The sequence below is a fragment of the Apodemus sylvaticus genome, chromosome 2 (assembly GCF_947179515.1).
Source record: "Apodemus sylvaticus chromosome 2, mApoSyl1.1, whole genome shotgun sequence".
In the NCBI taxonomy this organism is placed as follows: domain Eukaryota; kingdom Metazoa; phylum Chordata; class Mammalia; order Rodentia; family Muridae; genus Apodemus; species Apodemus sylvaticus.
Genome location: NC_067473.1, coordinates 163,745,615 through 163,757,977, shown reverse-complemented (window position 1 = coordinate 163,757,977; position 12,363 = coordinate 163,745,615). Strand labels below are relative to the sequence as shown.

At 50.0% G+C, this 12,363-nt stretch overlaps 1 protein-coding gene across 4 annotated transcripts in view; it reads left to right on the top strand.

Moving 5' to 3' along the window:
• Window positions 1-12,363, top strand: part of Tspan9 (tetraspanin 9) — a 190,023-nt gene that overhangs the window by 56,349 nt on the left and 121,311 nt on the right. For 3 of the 4 annotated variants that reach the window (XM_052174946.1, XM_052174948.1, XM_052174949.1), the window contains exon 2: window positions 3,516-3,605. The exons of the other annotated variant lie outside the window; for it this stretch is intronic. The gene's annotated coding sequence lies outside the window, so the exon portion shown is untranslated. The remainder of the gene's footprint in view (window positions 1-3,515; window positions 3,606-12,363) is intronic. 4 annotated transcript variants of the gene reach the window in all.

Sequence of the window (12,363 nt, the reverse complement as noted above, 5' to 3'; positions counted from 1 at the left end):
GAGGCTGATACAGAGGGGTCACCCCGCTCAGAAGGGGACCTATGACAGCTACTAGTAGAGCTCATGGCTTCCCCCTTGCCTACTTGGCTAGCAGGTGAATAACAGGGTTTGGTGCTCAAGGCTTTCTTCTAGGGGAGCTCCCAGGATTCCCTCTGACATACATGTCTTTGAATTAAGGCAATTACACAGAGGTGCGGCCTGTCCAGTCTCACTTAGCAGAGCCTGAGAGCCACCATCTGTCTGCTGTTGCTGGCTTGGTGCAGCCCTGGCTTCTGAGCATGAGGTAGTCCTTGCTATCGGAGCCCAGCTCTGGCTGCAGGGGCCCAGCCCTGGCTGCAGGGGCCCAGCCCTGGCTGCAGGGGCCCAGCCCTGGCTGCAGAGGCCCAGCCCTGGCTGTAGGGGCTCAGCCCTGGCTGCAGGGGTCCAGCCCTGGCTACAGGGGCCCAGCCCTGGTTGTAGGGTCTCAGCCCTGGCTGCAGGGGCCCAGCCCTGGCTACAGGGGCCCAGCCCTGGCTGTAGGGTCTCAGCCCTGGCTGCAGGGGTCCAGCCCTGGCTATAGGGTCTCAGCCCTGGCTGCAGGGGCCCAGCCCTGGCTGTAGGGTCTCAGCCCTGTCTGTAGGGGCCCAGCCCTGTCTGTAGGGGCCCAGCCCTGGCTGCAGGGGTCCAGCCCTGGCTGCAGGGGCCCAGCCCTGGCTGTAGGGTCTCAGCCCTGGCTGCAGGGGCCCAGCTCTGGCTGCAGGGGCCCAGCCCTGGCTGTAGGGTCTCAGCCCTGGCTGCAGGGGTCCAGCCCTGGCTACAGTCCAGCCCTAACTGCTTCTGTATGCTCCCTTGCCTGCACCTTTCACAGCCCCATGGCACACTACACGGCAGGCAGGCTGCCCTCCTGGTGTCGGGGTTCTTCTCTCTGCTGGGCTCCAGCCTTGCTTTCATGGAACCCAAAGGGGCCGACCCAGCTGCCTCCCTCTGTGCAGGCCGCTCCAGCCTTCTTGCCCCTCCCTTTCTTGAGAGGGCATGAGGCTGTTCCCAGGCTGGTCCTAGCTCTAGGAAAGGGGCTGTGGGATGAAAGGTGATATATAAATGTAAGGTGATGATTATTTATTTGACAGGGACAGCTGCCTGTGGTGAAAAATGTAATCTAGTAATCCTTGTGTGAAAATCGGATCTGTGCCTCAGTGAGCTGCCTGAAGCAGAAAAGAAGGACCATTTTCTCTCTCTCTCCCCACTTCCTGACCCCGCCCCATCCCTGCCAGCTCTGCTCACTTCCAAAGTTCCCAAGCTCTTGTAGCCTGGTAGCATGTCTGCAGATGCATGTAGCATACCTCTGTATACATACATTATGCATCCTGCTGCATGTGTATTGCATACATGTGGCACATACTCCATGTATCTTGCTTCTATTGATTGTGGTTAGCGGGCTATCACGGATTTTTAAGCTTTCCCACTTATAACCTCTTTCCATCAGGGAAATTTTTACATGGTCCTGGGCATATAGTATATAAATCAACCATTTCCTAACAATGAATGATAAATTTGTTTAAAGATGATTTTTTTAATATACATATTTTATCATTTATTAAAGACAGTAGCAAATTTGCATACTAATGGGGTGGACGAGCTTGTAAGTTTTCATAGAAAGAATTAGGTCTTGGTGGAATATTTGATGCAGCAAGACACAGAGAGTCTTCAGTGTTTCTCAGAGTTGATCGATATTTTGATTTAATGATCGCCAACGCTGAGGCTGCTGCTTCACACAAACACATAGCACAAAACCAGCAGAAGTCTGTTGAGGCCTATTCAAGAAACTGTTGGAAATTCTAACCCAAAATCCGCTTCACAATTTTTTTATGACACCCAAGGCAGCAACTCCAAGAATAATTTTTAAAAACCAAACATTCGTAATGTAACACAATCCAAAAGATACGCTGATTTGATTCTTAGGCGCTGAGGAGTGACTGAAGGAAAACACGCAAAGCCTTTGTTTTCCGTAATCAAACCATTCTGTTTGTGTAAGCACACACAGTGCGCTATGCGCTCGAGAACACTGCTGTTCATAGCACGCAGGGGTCTCTGCTCGCAGCAGAGATGCTGCAGGCTGCGTTCATTGGCGGTGTGTGGTGTGGCGGGTCACATCCCACGTCCCTCCATCAGAACCAAGGCTGCGGGGAAGTCACATGATGCAGCACAAGTGAGCTCCACCAGGATCAACTTGGGCTCACTACAGATTTCACTTTGAGTCAGTTTTCAGTCCTTGTGAGTTTTGATAGAAACTTTTCCAGCCCCCTGTAATGTTCATTTACAGGTGGGATTCGGCCGCAGCCCGCTGCTTAAGATGCCTGACTTTCTATGACTTTGAAAGCCAAGACGTTAATGGTGCAATATTGCTAACCGACCTCAGCCTGATTTGAACAGACATCCTTTCTTGCTCAAGCTTGCGCATTGCACTTAGTTGTTGGGTCTTCTTTGGTCCCAGCCTGCATCAGGTTTTCCCCGTCTCCATCACTATGGTAGGCTGAAAGGCCTGGTCAGCCCACTAGACCCTGTCACTCTGAGTGTTTCCTTATGATGATATTAAAATAATACATTTTGGGCACATCCCCACACACTGACACTGTCCTCCTTGGAACAGTGTCGGGACCATGAAGCCCGTGTGTGTAATTACTGGTGATGTCACCCTTGATCACAAGGAGGAGGCAATGCCATTCAGTGCCGTGCTGTAGAGCTATAATTTCTTCTCTGAAATTAATAAGTGTTTGGAGGAGTGGATACTTCTGACATTAGACAAATGCCCAGTTGTTCCTTGGACCTTCACCCACTAATTTTAGCTAATCCGTCAGCCGTGCTGCCTGCTACAGCAATGTTTGCATAAGTGTAATTTTCTCTTTACTTCATTGTTCTGCCTTTATTAATTGTGATTCTGGAAGGAACTGCCTTCTCCCACTTATTTATTTATTCACTTAGTTATTCTTATCATTACAGGCTCATAAATACATAACACAATAAAAAGCACGGACAAATGATACATAATAAAAATGACATTTATTCTGTGGATTCTGGCTGAATAGATGTTTACTTTGTTCTAGTCGTTCTTGCAAGAGTTATTGAGGCATCATTCAGTTGGTGCCTATGACCTTTTGAACCAGCATGGCGCTTACCTTTTTATTTTTACAGTATTGTTTATATTCAGGCATTACAGAAAACCCTAGATTCATGCCCTGTCCCTGGAACCGGTCACTGCTGTAAGGATCCCCGTTTCTGCGAGAGACCAGGTTTTGGAACCCTGACTTAGTTGCTGCTCTAAAGAGCCCTGGCTCCCGTTAGAGAATGTTTAGAAAGCGGGATGCAGGCCCGAGCTTGCTTATTGATGCCAGGGTCGCACGGCTTCCAGGGCTTCCCAGAGAACAGAGCTGGGAGACACATGGCTGCCAACAAGGCCACGCGCCTATCTATATTTATTTCTATTTATATTGTTAAAATTGTGAGTTTGTGCTGATTTTTAATTGCTTTTTATTTGGCAGCATTGCAGCTGGCAAGGACTTGGGAAATCAAATCCAAGCTGTCCCCTCTCAGAGGAGAGTGACTAAGGGGACCCAGGCAGGCGGTCAGAGGTAGGTATGGGGCTGGGGCTTTGGTTTCTGGATACCTGACGTATTAGGTACATTTCTGGTTTTGTGATAAAACGCCACAACCATAGCAACTCATAGAAGGAAGGGTTTATTTGGCTTATTGTTTCACGGGGATGAGAGTCCATCACCATCGTGCCTCAGCAGGAATGGCTGAGAGCTCACATCTCATTCTAAGCAAAGAGAGAGAAAATTTGTCATGGTGCAAGGTTTTAAACTCTTAAAACCTACTCCCAGTGACATATTTCCTCTAGCAACCCCACATCGATACCTGACCAAGTCGGGCCACTAAGTAGGGAGCCAAGTATTCAAATGGCTGAGAATATGGGGGGCATGTTATTCATACTAACGGTACCGGACATCTTTTGACAGCAGAGGAATATGGTGTACTGAGCAGTGTCTTGTCTGCATTGATATCTGCTTGGAGAGCCTGTGCTCTTCTAGTTTGGAATAAGGATCTTTACTGATATAATCAAGCTAAGATGAGATCCTCTGGGGTTGGCCATATTGGACTAGCTGATGACTGGTGTTCATCTAAGAGAGAAATTTGGACACTGAGACCAAGGGAGAATGCCATTTGATGATGGAGGCAGAGAGGACTGATTTGTCTGCTGAGGACTGACAGCTACACCCACATCCGAGAGAACAAGGAAGGAGGCTGTCCCAGCAGCCTCACAGAGGCCTGGCTCTATGGACGGACATCTTGGCTGTCTAGAACTCTGGGACGTGAATTCTGTTGTTTCAGGTGTTAGGTGATGTTTCTATTGTTGTGATAAAACACCACAACCATGGCAACTCATACACAGTGAAGCATCTGATGGGTATTGCTGTCCATCTTCTGCAGATGGGAATATTCACTTTCTGTCAAAAGATGGTGGGTGTGGTGCCCCATATTCTCGGGCAAATGAATTCTTAGATGGCTGGATCCCCAAGTCCTCTCAGTGACTGTCCTATGTGAAGTTTGTCACCCAGGGGTGCCCTGGATTGTGTTCTGAGAACAAGACGTTGTGAGTGTGTGGTTCTATGCCAGGGCACTCCTTCAGTGACATTTGCATTTGGGCAAGATGAGATCACAGAGGGCTTCGACTGTGAATGGTGCCTTCTGATGGTCGTCACCCCCTTCCCTCTTCCCCAGACCTTAGCGCTCTGAGGCTGGTCTCCTGCAGCTTGGGTCCTGCCTTGCACAGCTCGAGGGCACCTTGTAGCGCTGCGCCTCACCTCACACATCCACTTCCTTCCTGAGGTTCTCTCTGTGCCCTTTCATGAGCACGGGCAGCCCGGGGCAGCCCGGGGCATCCTGTGCTGTGTGGCGTGTAGTCACTCTGGGCACAGGGCCTCTGGTCACACTCTCCTCCAGGCTGCGCGTGGCTCCAGGCGCTCCTGTCATGACCGCACTAACTCGTCCTTCCACGATGCCACGATTCTGTCCAGCGTGGCTCACCTGACAGTGCGCTTACTTGGAAGTGGCCTTTTAATGTCAGCTTGTATTCACCAGTAGATTTGATTGAGCACTTCTGCAGGATAGAGGCCATGGTTTACCTCAAAGATGCTCTACTGGGGTTGGTATGTGTTGCCTTTATACCAGGGGGGAGGGGGGAGGGGCAGAGGAACACCCACGTCACCAGATCTTGTTGCCTTTGGTGTAGAAGATTCTAAGCTATGTAAGGGGAAGGTGAGACTTTTTTTTGTTTTGTTTTTTAAAATTTTTTATTTTCTATATTCTCTGTTTAAACTCCAAATGATTTTCTGTTTCCCAGTTCCCCCCTCCCCAAAAGTCCCAGAAGCCCTCTTCCCTCCGCCTATTCTCTGATCAACCCCCTCCTACTTCCCTGTCCTGGCACTCCCCTACAATGCTGCATCAAGCCTTTCCAGGACCAGGACCCTCTCCTTCCTTCTTCTTGGGAATCATTTGATATGTGAATTGTGCCTTGGGTATTCAGAGCTTCTGAGCTAATATCCACTTATCAGTGACTGCATTCCATGTGTGTTCTTTTGTGATTGGGTTACCTCACTTAGAATGATATTTTCCAGATCAACCATTTGCCTTAGAATTTCATGAATTCATTGTTTCTAATTGCTGAGTAGTATTCCATTGTGTAAATATACCACATTTTCTGTATCCATTCCTCCACTGAGGGACATCTGGGTTCTTTCCAGCTTCTGGCTATTATAAATAGGGCTGCTATGAACATAGTGGAGCATGTGTCCTTATTGCATGCCGGGGAATCCTCTGGGTATATGCCCAGGAATGGTATAGCAGGGTCCTCTGAAAGTGTTATGCCCAGTTTTCTGCGGAACTGCCAGACTGATTTCCAGAGTGGTTGTACCAACTTGCATTCCCACCAGCAGTGGAGGAGTGTTCCTCTTTCTCCACATCTTCACCAACACCTGCTGTCTCCTGAGTTTTTAATCTTAGCCCTGCTGACTGGTGTGAGGTGAAATCTCAGTGTTGTTTTGATTTGTATTTCCCTAATGACTAGTGATGCTGAACTTTTTTTTTTTTTTTGGGTTTTTTCGAGACAGGGTTTCTCTGTGTAGCCCTGGCTGTCCTGGAACTCACTCTATAGACCACGCTGGCCTCAAACTCAGAAATCCGCCTGCCTCTGCCTCTGCCTCTGCCTCCCAGAGTGTTGGGACTACAGGCGTGCGCCACCACCGTCTGGCTGATGCTGAACATTTTTTAAGGTGCTTCTCAGCCATTCGAAGTTCTTCAGGTGACAAATCTTTGTTTAGCTCTGTGCCCCATTTTTTTAATAGGGTTATTTGGCTCTCTGGAGCCTAACTTCTTGAGTTCTTTGTATATATTGGATATTAGCCCTCTGTCAGAGTAGGGTTGGTGAAGATCCTTTCCCAATTTGTTGGTTGTCCTTTTGTCCTTTTGACAGTTGTCCTTTGACTTACAGAAACATTGTAATTTTATGAGGTCCCATTTGTCAATTCTTGATCTTAGAGCATAAGCTATTGGTTTTCTGTCCAGGAATTTTCCCCCCTGTGCCCATGTGCTCAAGGGTCTTCCCCAGTTTCTTTTCTATTAGTTTTAGTGTGTCTAGTTTGTGGAGGTCCTTGATCCACTTAGAGTTGAGCTTAGTACAGGCAGATTAGAATGGATCAATTCGCATTCTTCTGCATGCTGACCTCGAGTTGAGCCAGCACCATTTGTTGAAAAGGCTGTCTTTTTTTCCACTGGATGGTTTCAGCTCCTTTGTCAAAGATCAAGTGACCATAGATGTGTGGGTTCATTTCTGGGTCTTTTTTTTTCCTAGACATGGTTTCTCTGTGTAGCCCTGGCTGTCCTGGACTCACTCTGTAGATCAGGCTGGCCTCGAACTCAGAAATCCACCTGCCTCTACCACCACCTCCCAGCTGAAAGTGAAACCTTAAAAAAAAAAAAGCCGCTATCTCGCCATCCTTCATCCCGGCGGTGAGGGCTGGCAGGGTAGGGACCCGGAGTCTGTGGCTTCCTGCAGGCCTCTGCCAAGATCACCCTGTCTTGCTCTTTGCTCTTTTCTCTGTCCAGATGGCTGGGGGGAGGCATGGCTGGCATCAGCTAAGGTGATGTGTGACCAACTGGGGCCAGAGCAGAAAGGGACCAGACTATTCGGGGTGTCAGGCTGGGAAATCGGAAATTAAAGGCTGGAGCCATGGCCAAAAGGACCTCCCCCGGTGCAGTATTCTGAGATCACCTGCGGTGGGCTTCATTACCAAGGGTACATGGGAGGGAAGGCCTGTTGGCAGGCCTTGGAGACAGATGGCTGCCGGTGCCAGCCCAGTCCAGCAATGAACCTTTGGGTACTCAAGACCTACAGGCACAAGCACAAGAAATTGTTCTCTGCTCTGAAACCATTTGCCCCCCACATATACCCCTTCCCACCCTGGCAAGCGAGGTCCCCTCTTGGATCTTAATCTTGTCATCTGTAAAGAAAGAATCTGGGGGCTGGAGAGATGACTCAGTGGTTAAGAGCACTGACTGCTCTTCCAGAGGTCCTGAGTTCAATTCCCAGCAACCACATGGTGGCTTACAACCATCTGTAATGGTATCTTCTGGCGTGTCTGAAGATAGCAACAGTGTACTCATATGAACAAAATAAATAAATCTTTTAAAAAAGAAAGAAAGAAAGAAATGATTTGGATAAGAAGATTTTTCAGCGTCTCCTAACCTCATCATAGCCTAAATTATCACCTAGCGGGTTGTAGCTGATAGTCGGGGACTAGGCTAAGGAGCCCATTGGAGGCGGATAGCCTCAGGGAGCAAAGGTCAGGGAACTTCATGGAGGTGGGGGTCTGTGAACAGGCAGAAGCAAGAGGCTTTCCTTGTCTCTTGTCCTTGGTGTTGTCTTTCCATTTGTCATCTGTCTACCACCCTCCATCTTCTTACAGGCGCTTATTAAGTGCCTACTGTGGTAGGCGCACAGCTGTGAGGAAGACGGGGTTTAGACAAACTGCCGCACATGTAATTAATAATAACCAGACTCAAAAGTTCAGGTGCCTCTGGGCACAAACTTGCGGCCTTGGCCTTTGCATCCCCCCACCTTGTCCTTTATGGGCTTTGCTTTGGTGGCCTTTAGTACCTCCTCAAGGCTGGGATTCCTGCCTGCTGCAGGCCAGAAAGGTGAACAGGGCTTGGCCCTCTGCGTCTCTGTTGTGGGGCCACTGGGGGAGGAATGGCTGCCTGCTTTATCAGAGGCTGCATAGCTTCTGAAGATGTGACGCCCTGCTGGCTTTGGAGTTAGATGTTTCTTCATTTGTATCTGGTACTATCTTCCCCAAGTCACCCTCCTTCTTTGAGCCTTAGTTTCTGTGTCTGGACAAGAGGTTTAACACTCTTATTCCATTTTGGAATACCAGCTGGCCAACTGTAAATGAGGGGACCTTGGTGACACCGTGAATATAGCAGGTGCTGCCTTCCCCTCCCTTCCACTTGGCCTTATGGCCTGGTGGTCGTGGGTCTGGGCTGGAACCGTGCGGCTCCTGCTGCGGCCTGAAGCCAGGCAGGGCATGGAGTGTTGCTGGGCAGCAGGAGGTGTGGTACCCTGGACAAGATGCAGACCTTTAGCTAGGAAAGGCCAGGAGTCTATCTGGGCCAGGAGAGAATGTCAGGCATCTCATGCGTCCCAAAAATGAAGTGTGCTGTGACAGCTGCCTGCCGTGTCCTGCTGGGTGTGGGAGCCAGAGAGACCCTTAGTAAAGAGGGTGGCCAGTGAGCCTGCAGGACTCTGAACCCTGGAGACTTCTCACCTCTTCAGGGCTGCCACAGACCCCTTCTCTCTCTTTGTGAGCTACCTCAGAGCTTTTTGGTCCTGTGGAGAACATCTTGTGGTGCATTGACACACCCTTAGGAGTCTTCCCCTGTTTGGCATGTCTGGGCTGTGGTCTGTCCCTGCGAGTTAAGAGCATCTACAGTGCATCTAAGGTGCCTAAGGAGCTTATTTTTTTCTTTTTTAAATTTCATCTACTTTTGGTTAATAAAGTGTAAATGTCACTGTCCGTCTGCTCCAGTAGATGCCATCCTAGAGGGCCATGCTTCCCTACACTGGCCCACCTGTGGTGTGAGGTGCCTTCAGAGATATGTATTCATCCCTAGAGTGTACTGTATGGGATGATAAAGGATTAGACACACTTGGGACTGTATGGCGTGGGGCATATAGTACTAGGGCCTTGACTGTTTGGGATACTGCTGAGCCAGGCAGGCCATTACAAAGGGGACTCTTCAGGAGAAAGGCCTTCAGGGTGGCCATTGCCTCTGTGGCCATGACTGAATAAATTGGAGGAAATGAACCCAGATTCAAAGCAGTCATTCAACAACTGTGAAAACTGAGGCCCACCATATAGTAGGCTCTAGAATACTGTCCTTCTGATTTCAAGAGCTCCTCCATGGAAGCCTTTCTTGGCACACACGAGGACTGGAAATTGAAGCCAGAGAGGAGCTGATATTTGGTTCTAAGTCTGTAAAGATTCCCAAGTTTGATGTGTGACAGAACTATGTCTGTTAACCCTGTGCCACCACCCACTCACACTTCAAGGTGGTTGTGTCACTATCTACCTCTCTGCCTGGATGCAAGGATTTTGTCCTCCATGGCCTGGGAGTAGCTGGTGACTGGGGGTGCAGGATCTCTCCTAGGGCTGCTACTCCAGGGTCCTAGACGTGTAGCCTTACTCCTGAGTCACCCCATTCTCTGTGGAACCCACAGACAGCTGCCTGGCTGTGAAGGACCAGGAGGGATTGGGGAGCAGAGTCAAAATGGAGTTGAGTGCCCACATTCCATCCTTATGGAGAAGTGTGCAGATGAGAACCTTGTCTCCTTCCTCTCCAGTGCCGGCTGGGGCTCTGCCCAGCCAGGGGAAGGGCCCTCCCTCAGTCCAGCTGTTGTGCACCCCAGCCCCTCCTCCACCGCTGCAGCTGTCCTGGCTCCATCAGTCTCAGCCAAGGCTGGGGGGAGGAGGAGGGGGACAGGGAGAAGAGGGGCCTCTTGCATGTGTCTGGCTGAGGTAACTGGCTCCTGCTTCTAGGGGAAGTGTCTCCAGAGGGAGGAGGCTTCAAGGGTTTTCTCACCCTGGTTCTTGGGTAAATCATGGGGTGCGGGTTGCTTAGCTTTTAGCCTTATGGAATTTATTTCTCTGGGAGGTCAGCTTGCTTTTTGAATGAAAATGTGACCATGCAGCTTCTCCCTTCATCTTGTGACTCTTCGGGGCTTGGCACGCTCACTCAGCCTTGCTGAGATTGCCGTGAATGTATGAGTGAACCGTGGGCGAGGAAAGGCCGGGGCCTTTGCTCCTCCTGGCCTACGGGCCTAAGTTGGTGAGACTGTGTGTGATGGTCAGACTTCGGTGTGTGGCCTGCAGGACAGGGACATTTTGTCCTGGCCTGCATGGGGTCAGAGAGATGTCTTGACAGCATCAGCATCATCTGTGCGTCCTGTTTCCTAAAAGCTAGTCCTTGAAGACTCTAAGGACCCTGTGTTCTCTCCCTGAACTCAAGGGCAAGATGAAAAGAGAAATATAGAGAGAAGTCTTTCCTGGCCAGACCTCACTGTGTCTCCCCACAGGGTGGCGGAAATGTGGCCATTAGCTCTACTCCGACAGGTAGCAGCCTCTTGGGGTAAGAGGTTGACCCAAGGCCTCTGGAAGAAAGGGTGTAGGAAAAAAGCAGTTATTTTTGTTTCCCTTTCTTAGCTTCACCTAGTCCAAATGCAGGTCGGAATATGACTGTTAGTCAAGGAACACACAGCAGTGATTCCAGGCCTGGCGCTGAGTTAGAGACATCTGGGAAGCTTGTCAATAATTCAGATTCCCGGGCCTCTGTCCCAGATCCTCCGAGTCTGCAACCTGCATCTTGAAAAAAAGTTGCTGATGATTTCCTTGCAGAGATAGGGCTGGCCTGGGCCAGCCGTCCCACCTTTCAGGAGGATCCTCCCAAGAAGTAGCTTTTCATGTGCATCCACTGAGAAGTAGCTTTTCATGTGCATCTACCTTCTGAGAACCGGTTGTTCAGTGATCCGCTGAACATGCGTTCTGCACTTCGTGACCCTCAGTGGTGTTCTAGACACAGCTCAGGCCAGAGGGCACAGGCAGTGTGACTGGAGTGTGGAGCCTACTTGTGATACAGACAAATACACAGTTAAAATACAGTGGGCTGCAGGGGGCACTCCCTGGGTCATCACGTCCACTTGGTTCTTCCATGAGGGACGAGAGATGCCCAGGGACATGGAAACTAACAGAAGCTCCCAGGGAGTTTGATGTTTATGATTGTTTGCTGTCTTGCTCTTTAAGGGTAAGTGGTCCCAGAACTCCAGGTAGAAGATGGGGACAGCAGATAGGTCGTCTTGGTTTCTGCCATGTGGTTTCTTGGGTACCAGGTCTTCCCAATAGTGTGAGGCTTCTAAATGGCCAACCGTGCCAGCTGCTCAGTGAACATTAGTTTTTCTCCCCACCTTATCTTACTGGGTCGTTTTTGATGAGGATAGAATGTATTTGTAGTTCTTAGACTTGGTGAGTCCTCCGAGCTGGGGGTTGCCTAGTTAGTTAATTCTCACATAAGGGCAGACTCCAGTGTGCCAAGTTCTCAGCACTGCAGGAGAGAGAGGGTGGATACTGCCTCTTCACTACCTCTGGCTTGCTCCAGCCTGTGGGGACCCAGCCCTCTCCTGTGTCTTTTAGCTCAGTGTTCCCTGCACAGCTTCCAGACACATTGCTGGTGCGCTCGGCACACCCGCTTTCTCAGGAAGCTGCCTTCACCCAAGCCTCCGTTCTCCGTTCTCCACTTGCTTGACATTAAACTCTGTCAACATTTTTTCCCCATGAAGTTCTTCCTCCTCCTGCACAGTCCCCAGTCCCCAGCCGGCTTCTCCAGCCAGGGACGTGATTGGATTGCAGTTGCCAGCACTTCCTGGAGCTAGGTCCCTGGAGAGCCATAAAAATCCAGGAGTGTTTCTGGCCACCTTTCCATGGAGCGTGTAGTTCACTGTCACACGCCCGCGGAACCCGGGAACCCATGAGTGTTCACATGCGTCGGTCTGTGTGTGCACCTATTGTGTGTGCTCTCACGGGTGCACGCCCACTGTGTGAACTCAGCTTTGAGGGGGCTTTCACACTGTGTTACCTATGCCATGCGTCCCCGGCTGCCAGTCTGAATTCCTTAAGTGGATTTTCTGACTGTACCCCCTCCTTGTACGTCATCGGAGTGGGCACCGAGCCCACTGAAGAGTGGATTTGGGTCGTGGCCACACTACATTCCAACCATTCTTTT